Below are 9053 nucleotides of genomic sequence, written 5' to 3'. Positions count from 1 at the left end.
ATCCCACTGGTCTTGTTGAATGGAATGACCGTACAACACATTGAACCCTCGTATACGAACAGGGCACAATTGTCTGTTCCGATATTGTAAGTCTTTGCGAAACTGTCCCAACCATGTCTAAAAGTCAAGCTTACCAACAACCGCACTGCACTAACTTTCCATGGCTCGAGCGAACTTCCCTTCACTGAAATCTGGTATGGACCGGGAACACCGTCGATAGTAAGCAGAGGCTGCAAAATAGGAAGATAAGAAGGGTAAGTTGGTGCAACTGGCCCCTATGACAGTGAGTATATATGAAGTAAGCTGAAATTCTGAAGGTGTATGGAATTGTGATACCTCAAGTTTGAGGTCCATGCATATGAATCTGAATTTCCGAAGCACGATCTTGCCATTTGGGTCAGTTATGCGAAGACTTGGGATCCCCCCCAAAAACGCCCCATGGTCATTGAATCGTTTCACTTTGAAACTCATGTCACCGTAGTACTTGAACACAAAAATCAGTTGCCCCTCTCCATTGCACACGTCATCCAGAAACTTACTCCGACTTGTTGTCAGCCGCATCTCATGTCAAGACCCACCCTGAATTTCACCTTAAAAGCCGAAATAAATCCTGCGGGAACCACCTCCAAAGAAGATATTATCGAAAATTCGGCATAATCTCCATTGAAAATGGACAACTCTTTCTAATAATACTTGCATACACTTCTAAAAAAATCCATTACAACCTTCTACTCCTAGAACCTTCGTGCTCCCCAAATCACAACATCTCCCAATTTGATTACTAACTTTAATAAGAATAATCCCACAACCAACAATCACAGTTCAGAGCAACTCTAATTGAGAGGAAAGGAGCTAGAAATATAGAAATGAGCGGAAGCTATATTATGGACTATGCCTCTTCTCCATGTACGCCTGATCTGAACTATGCTAACCTACATACTAGGCATTTTTAAAACGAAGGGCCCAGGGGAAAATAATTGCAAACGTTAGAGTGAGTGGACAAAAATGAAATCAATAAAAATATTTATGCATTCCCAATTTAATTTTCATAGAAATTATGCTGCATGCGACAGCTCAAAGCTTTCTACTCACAAACTGGCAAATACATGACTAGCTCCGGCCTGTCTCCAAAACTCAATAAAATGGAGCCTCTCAAGCTAAACTATATATAAATAGATGTGTATATATTTACACTAGTCAGACTCCTTGTACGAATTCTATGAACAAAATAGAAAAATAGAAATTCATACAAGGCTACGACGCTTGCGTCTAACGCTGACTTCGCTCCATAATGGAATTTTTCCTCATTATGACCGAAGAGGACGGGTATATATACGTGTAGACTCCCTATATGAAAACCTATATGAACAAAATAAAAAAGTAGTTTTCATATAGGGCTACGACGCTTGTGTCCAACACTCACGTCATGCCATAATGGAATTTTACCTCATGACGGACCAAGCACGTATGGCTAACTAGCATTTATATATATACTATACTCATAAACATCCAATATACGTATCCACCGAAAATCTCATTTTCGGTAACTCTCCAAAAGATGAAAATTGCCAAATATCAGAGAAAGCAATTAATTTCAGTAGAAGAATAACTGATCAACAATATAATGCGTCGCATGCTTTTAATTTTCTTTTAATTAAAACAAAAGTCCACTCACAAAATAGGCCTAAGCCTAATGTCGATTTGAGGCATCTTCTGCTCGAGCCTCCTTACGTCCTGTTCCAAATGTATAGTTAAATTCCCAACCGAAATTCCAATATTTAAGCAAGGCAAAATTAAACGTGAGCCGTAACCACGCTCATCATTGGCTAACTTCGTAATTCCTAATTCAAAATGTTCCAAACTTCAATACCATAATCGGCAGCCTTATTACAACCTTCCACAGATTAAACAACTTTAATCAAACAGCCGGATTCTACCCTAATTAACCGCCAAAATACCAAACTTTGAAAAATCTCAAACCTATCCAAAACTCTTCCAAAAATTTCAAACTTCACATCATTAAACTCCCCTCAATATATCACAATTAAAACCATAAAAATCCCCTAAACAGCGGTGGCCGGAGGCCAACTCCAGCAACACCCAATGTCTACCAAATTTTAATAGCATCTTCCTCTCAACTCACTCTACAACTTTCCTAACTAGCACAAACAATAATTCCAACCCTAACTAGACCAATCGAACGAAAACATTCTAAAAAACCCTATAACTTCCAACACTCGAATCTCCTTACCTAGACCAAGAGAGCGAATCCTTTTGAGGCATTGATGCACGGGAGAAGAGCTTCCAAAAGAGCCAAGCAGCTCCGGTTATGGCAGCCGGAGGAGGGAGCTCCAACGAGATAACCACCAAGACAGTCGGACGTTTCGGGCGAGCTAACTCTCTCACGGCGGCGCTAGGGCGGCTCCCACTGGTCTAGGAAGAATGGTGGGTCGAGGGCCGACCGATTAGGACCGGTGCGGCGGTGGCCGGACGACGGTGGACGAACTCGCGAAGTGTCCGGCAGAGAGAAAGGGCTCGGGAGGAAAGAGAGAGAAAAAGAAGAGAAAGAAAAGAGTTGGGCCTCCCAACCGGTTCCTACCCAAACCAAATATAAACCCAACTCCAAAAATAACACCACAAAATATACCCTAATAAAATTTTTCTTTTACTAGCTAAAATTTACTATTTTTACCGTCGTCACATTTTTCTCCTACGAAAAATTCCTCCAAAATAAACGTCCCTAAAAACCCCTCTAGGGACCATTTAAACTAAAACTCGTTGACAAAGATGGTAAAACTCTTAATACCAAGCTAGTAAATAAGGTAAAAATTTAAGAGTCGGGATGTGACATCTCATTTTCCGTATTCATGATGACTGTTGGGAATTGTGAACGGTCAGATTTAAATCAAACAACGCTTGACCGGGGGTTGTTGGTTGGCACGTATTTTATAATCGGGAATTGAAATTTACACTCCCAAGTTTATCCCAAAAAAAAAAAAAAAACACTTCAGTATCCACATAAAATTAATTACACCGGGCCATGTAACTAGGGGTAGGCATAAAATCCTGTAATCCCGAACCCGTCCCGGGCCCGTCCCGAAATTTACCGGGATGGGACGGGATTTAAATCTCAAAACGTCCGTCCTGTCCCGTCCCGTCCCAATACAACGGGATGGGACACGGGACCGATAATTTAAGTCCCGTTTAGGCCCGTCCCGTCCCGCTATTTTAATAATTTATTATTTATTGATTACGATGTGATTTGAGCCTTTCATTTAAGTGTTTTCATCTTAGCTTTTTGTTTCTTTAAGTTACTTGACTATCTCCAATTCACTAAAAATGATGTTTAATACTTTAATTTGCTGATTGTTGTAGACTATTTTCTTACACAGTAGTAGTGATGACATGTTTAGAGAAAGTAAACAGTATAAACTCTTTTATTACACTGTTTTGTACTTATAAATATGTTACAAGTACTTGTAAATATGTTACAAGTACTTGTAAATACTTAATAGAGTAAATAACATTATAAAACTATGGAACTCTTTTTTTTACTTACAAGTTTATTTTCAACTTTTTTATTTGGGACTGGGCCCATCCCGTCCCATCCCATCCCGTCCCAACTGGGATAGGGCCCGGGTGGGATGAAATCTAAAAATAGCAAATCCCGTCCCGTACCGTCCCGTCCCGTTTTCAATGTCCGGGACGGGCCGTTGGATTACCTCTATCCCGTCCCATCTCGTCCCATGCCCAACCCTACATGTAACCATGAAAAATTGGGAAGGTAGGATGTGGCGGCTATGTAATGATTAGGGCTCGGAGCGTTTGCGGAAAAAGGCAAAGCGCAGCATTTAATGCACCCACAAGCAAATGTCACTGAATATCCAACTGCCTGGTTGGTAAAACACAAGGATCTGACACGTGTCTAAACTCTAAACCCTAATTAACCCTAAAACCTAAACCTTAAACCCTAATTAACCCTAAACCCATAAACCCTAGACTCTAAACCATAAGTCGAAGACAAAAACAGGTAACCCAAACCTTAACCCATTTTGTGAACCCAAATCTTAAATCGCTTTAAAGTTGGCACAATATATATGAGGACCCAACATTCACTAACGTCCCTGTTCTTCTCTAACCCTATCCACTTTAACCATGGTTGGACGAGAGTGGTACATAAGCTATATATTATTTGACAACACATCGATATCCGTTGTTATGTTACTTAGGATTGCGTGTGTATAACTTCCGTCTTGATTGTGCTGCGCTCAACTTGGACATAGAACTTGAGGCAAGATTGCGTTATGACTTTCATATGGGTGCCATACTGGCGACCTTGAATGCTCCATAGTCATCTTTCTAATCGTTACGGTCTTTCCGGTCATCAAAAATTTTCACACGTGTAATGTTAGTCTACAAGTATCGACATGTGTTGTCACACCCCAACTTTCAAAGGATAAAATTTCAAAAAATTGGGCATGATAAAACTCAAAATCTTAATATCTCACAACCTGCTCAACAATTTCCAAACTAAAACAAATTCTGGAAAAGTAAATGTCAATAAACTCATCAATCGAGTTAAACATTATATCTTCTTAATTACAACAACTTCCAAAAGTCTAGTAATAAATTACTTCGCTCACATGAGCTTAAAAACAACTGCCACAAAATACAAATAATATGCATCGTCTAAAACCCAGCTCCTAAGCGACTGCCTCAACCCTGCTGATCATCACCTGCAGGTCTAACCCCTACACCATGAATTGGTACACCGGGTTGTAAACAACAAACTCGGTAAGCTTTACAAGCTTTGTATGAGTAAATCTATACTAAAAGACTCTAACCAACATCACGAGATAAAACCGGTAATTCTTGCTTTAGAACTTAGTTCATGAATCACCTCAAAACAATAAAATTCAAAAGAGAGTAAATAAGAAAACACAACAATTCACAAAACAATCAAAATCATAAGTGAATCTTGCAAAAAGGATAGTTCAGGAATTCCACTAAAAATCACACAAATAATATTAAAGAATCTCCTACATTAAGCATAGTTTAGGAAATACTCAAAGCAAGGAATTTAAATAACAACACATAAGAACATCACATAATCATTTCTCTACTCTTACTTATGAGTTCGTCAACACTTAGTCATCCCCTATAAGTAACCAAACAAATGCGTACTCATGGGTTCGTCAACACTTAGTCATCCCCCATGAAGTACCGACAGACAGACTAGAGCTCTATACTGACTGTAACCAATCACCAGGCCACGGCTTAGTTTCCGGTCCACCACGAAGGCTCCTAATCTAATGCACACAATTACCACTAAGGCACCATTCCACAACGAATACACACAATCACCATTAAGGCACACATTTACAACTAAGACCCACAAATACCACTAAGGCGTGTTCACAACTAAGACACACAATCACCACTAAGGCACAATTCCATAACGAATACACACAATCACCACTAAGGCACCAATAATCACATCAATAGAACCAAAATATTATGGTCACACAAAAACTTCAAAAAATAATCATTTAAATAAGAAAACTTGTTTTCTCTTACCTATGAGCCGTTGGCGATCAAGTTCATATAATTTAAAACAAACAAAAACAAAATTTTTAAATCATTATTATTATCATCATAATCAAAATAATTATCAACATCATCATCAAAATAATCATTATCATCCTCATCATCATCATCATAATAATCATTATCATCTTCATCATAATCATCAATTATCATCATCAACAACAAAATAATCATTATCATCCTCATCAAAGTAATCATTATCATAAAACCATAATAATTTGGGTCCCAAAGGGAAACTTGGTGAGATTTTACTCACCTCAAATCCAGCTGCGTCTTCGCACGTACAACACAGGCATATAACACAAAACCACACTCCACAAGTCACCTATTAACAAAATTAATAACTTAATAACCACTTAAACAAAAAGAACATTTCACCCTTAATAATCCTTAACCCATGATTTGCCCAAAAAAGGACAACCTTCTTCCGAGACCTCTTGTAATACCCCGGAAATTTAATACTAGTTTCTAATATTATTTGGGGAAATTTTGAGTTAGAAGTTAGTGTGTTTTGACGTTCGAAGGAAGAGCGGAAATGTTCGGATGCTTTTTTTACCCGAAACGGTTTTATGGTTTTGAAGGGTCAAAAGTTGACTTTTTAATCTGTTGGGTTTCTCGAGAAACTTCCTTCACGAAAGTTGTAGAGCATGACAATACGAGTTCGTAGACACATGGCACGCGTAAAACGGACTTCGTATGTGGAAGTTATGGTCAGCGGAAGTCGTGGCTTCTTAGGAATATTTAGGTTAAATAGGAAATTTTCAGTTTGGGTCCTTAGTTTTTCAGAAACCAGATTTTCCTCCCCTTCCTTCTCTCTGCCCGACCCCGAGAGAATTCAAAGTCCTCCAGCCGACCCGACCTGAACCCGGTGACCCGACCCGGCTCTTCCGGCCACCTCCGACCGACCTAGACGCCGGCACCGGTCGGGTTCTCTTCCTCTCCTCCGTCTGAGCTGTCCTGCGGTGGTGACTTGCGCCGATTCGGTCCCGAAGTGGTGACCCGAAGCTCGAAATTTCGGGTTAGAGATCCGGTCGGGTTTCAGACCTCCGACGGCGGCGACAAGGCGGGAGACCGTCGGGATAGAAGCTCCTTGGCGTCCTGGTCCGACTTCTGGTGGCCTTGGAGCGCGACTCACGGCGGAGAGTGGCGGTGGTAGATTCCAAACTTTCCGACCCGTTTCCGGTGATTTCCGGCCGATTCCGGCCGAACTAGTTGAACCCTCAGGTATAAAAGATACTCCTCTCTCCTCAATCTACAAATTTGATGTTTTGAGTTTGCCCAAATTCGGACGTTTTGTGGTGGCGCGTGGGGCCCACTCGCTGCCGCCTGTGGTGGCGCGTGGCGGCGCGTCCGGTAGTGTTTGGGGTGTTTTGTGGTGCTGGTTAGATAGTATTCTTCGATACGAGCATGTTGATTTGTGGGTTGTAGGTTTTGGTTATCTTTATTGCATGCTAGGGTTTCCCCGTGGTGTTAAGTTTCGTTCGTTTCATTTTTTGAGTAATCCGAACATGAGAAGCTGGTTAGTAGTTCTATAGGATGTGTTGGACGTTTCGGCGACCTTTTAGAGGTCAACGAGGAAGTTTTGTCTCAAGTGGCAAGCTCGTGGGTTAGGACTTGAGTTTCGGTTCGAGTCGAATAATGTTGTTTTTCATAGTTGCTAAGGTTAACGTTTTTGTTAATAGGTGACTTGTGGGGTGGTTTTGTGCTATATACTTGTGTTGTGCGTGCGAAGACGCAGTTGGATTTGAGGTGAGTAACATCTCACCAAGGTCCACTTTGGGACCAAATATTTATAATTATTATGATGATGATTATGATGTTGATTTTGATGATGATTATGCTGATAATTTTGATGATGATGAGATTAATGATGATGATGATAATGTTGATGGAAATGTTGATGATATGATAATTATGATGCTATTGTTATATTGTGAGTAAATCTCACATGGGTTCATAAGGAACCGAGTTTATTTTATAATTTTATTATTGTTAGTTGTGAAATTGTCCTTAAAGGAAAATGATTTTTGTTTTAAAAATAAATGAGCTTGATCGTCAACGGTTTATGGGTAAGTGAAAATATGTTTTCTGGTAAAATAAAATCTTTCAAAAGGACTTCCGATCATGTGATTTGTGATGCTGAAATATGGTTGTTGATATTTTTATTCTAGTGGGAATATCTATGTCTTTGTTATATAAATATATCTAGGTGGAAAGATATAATTTATGAAGTGCTCTTGTGTTGTTGTTGATGTGATTTGTGAGGCTGAAATATGGTTGTTGATATTTTTATTCTAGTGGGAATATCTATGTCTTTGTTATATAAATAAATTTAGGTGGAAAGATATAATTTATGAAGTGCTCTTGTGTTGTTGTTGATGATATTTTTATATTGTGAATTGTTGTTTACATAGTCAAACCGGGTTTCAAGCCTTTAATCGGGTGACTAGTTACGGTTATGATTTTAATCGGGTGACTGGTTACGGTTATGATATTATTATTTTGTGATTTGATAAGTGTTATGACGTGAGAGTAATAGAATGTGTGCCTTAGTGGTGAGTGAGTGCATTAGTTGTGAATGTGTGTGCCTTAGTGGTGATGGTGTGCATTAGATTAGGAGCCTTCGTGGTGGACCGGGAACCAAGCCTTGGCCGGGTGATTGGTTACGGTCAGTATAGAGCTCTAATCTGTCAGTCGGTACTTCATGGGGGATGACCAAGTGTTGACGAACCCATGAGTACGCATTTGTTGGTTACTTATGGGGGATGACTAAGTGTTGGCGAACTCATAAGTAAGAGTAGAGAAATGATTGTTTGAGGTTCTTATTTGTTGTCTTTTAAAATTCCTCGTTTTAAGTATTTCCTGAACTATGCCTTTTTGTAGGATTTCATTTTGATTTGTTTGATTGTGAATTGTTGCGTTTCCTTTTAATTATTTGTTTCATTTATGATTTTGAGTGATTTTGAATTATTGTGTTTTTCTTAATTGTTCTTTTGATTTCTCTTGCTTTTAGGTGATTCCTGAACTAAGTTATTAATGCAGGAATTACCAATTTTATTTATATGTGATGTTGGAATTGTTGAGTTAATATTTTGGGAGTTACTCATACGAGCTTTTTAGCTTACCGGGTTTGTTGTTTACAACCCGGTGCACCATTTCATGGTGTAGGGGTTAGACCTGCAGGTGATGATCAGCAGGGTTGAGGCAGTGGCCTAGGAGCTGGGTTTTTGACGATATACATTTATTTGTATTTTTATGGTAGTTGTTTTAAACTCTTGTGAGCGAAGTAGTTTATTACTAGACTTTTGGAAGTTGATGTAATTAAGGAGAATAAAAGTTTAACTCAGTTGTTGAGTTTGTTGACATTTACATTTCCAGTATCTGTTTTTAGTTTGATAGTTGTTGAGCAGGTTTTGGGATATTTAGAATTTGAGTTTATCATGCCC

This window comes from Fragaria vesca, unplaced genomic scaffold (genome assembly GCF_000184155.1).
Source record: "Fragaria vesca subsp. vesca unplaced genomic scaffold, FraVesHawaii_1.0 scf0513155, whole genome shotgun sequence".
In the NCBI taxonomy this organism is placed as follows: domain Eukaryota; kingdom Viridiplantae; phylum Streptophyta; class Magnoliopsida; order Rosales; family Rosaceae; genus Fragaria; species Fragaria vesca.
Note: the sequence above shows the minus strand (reverse complement) of the source record.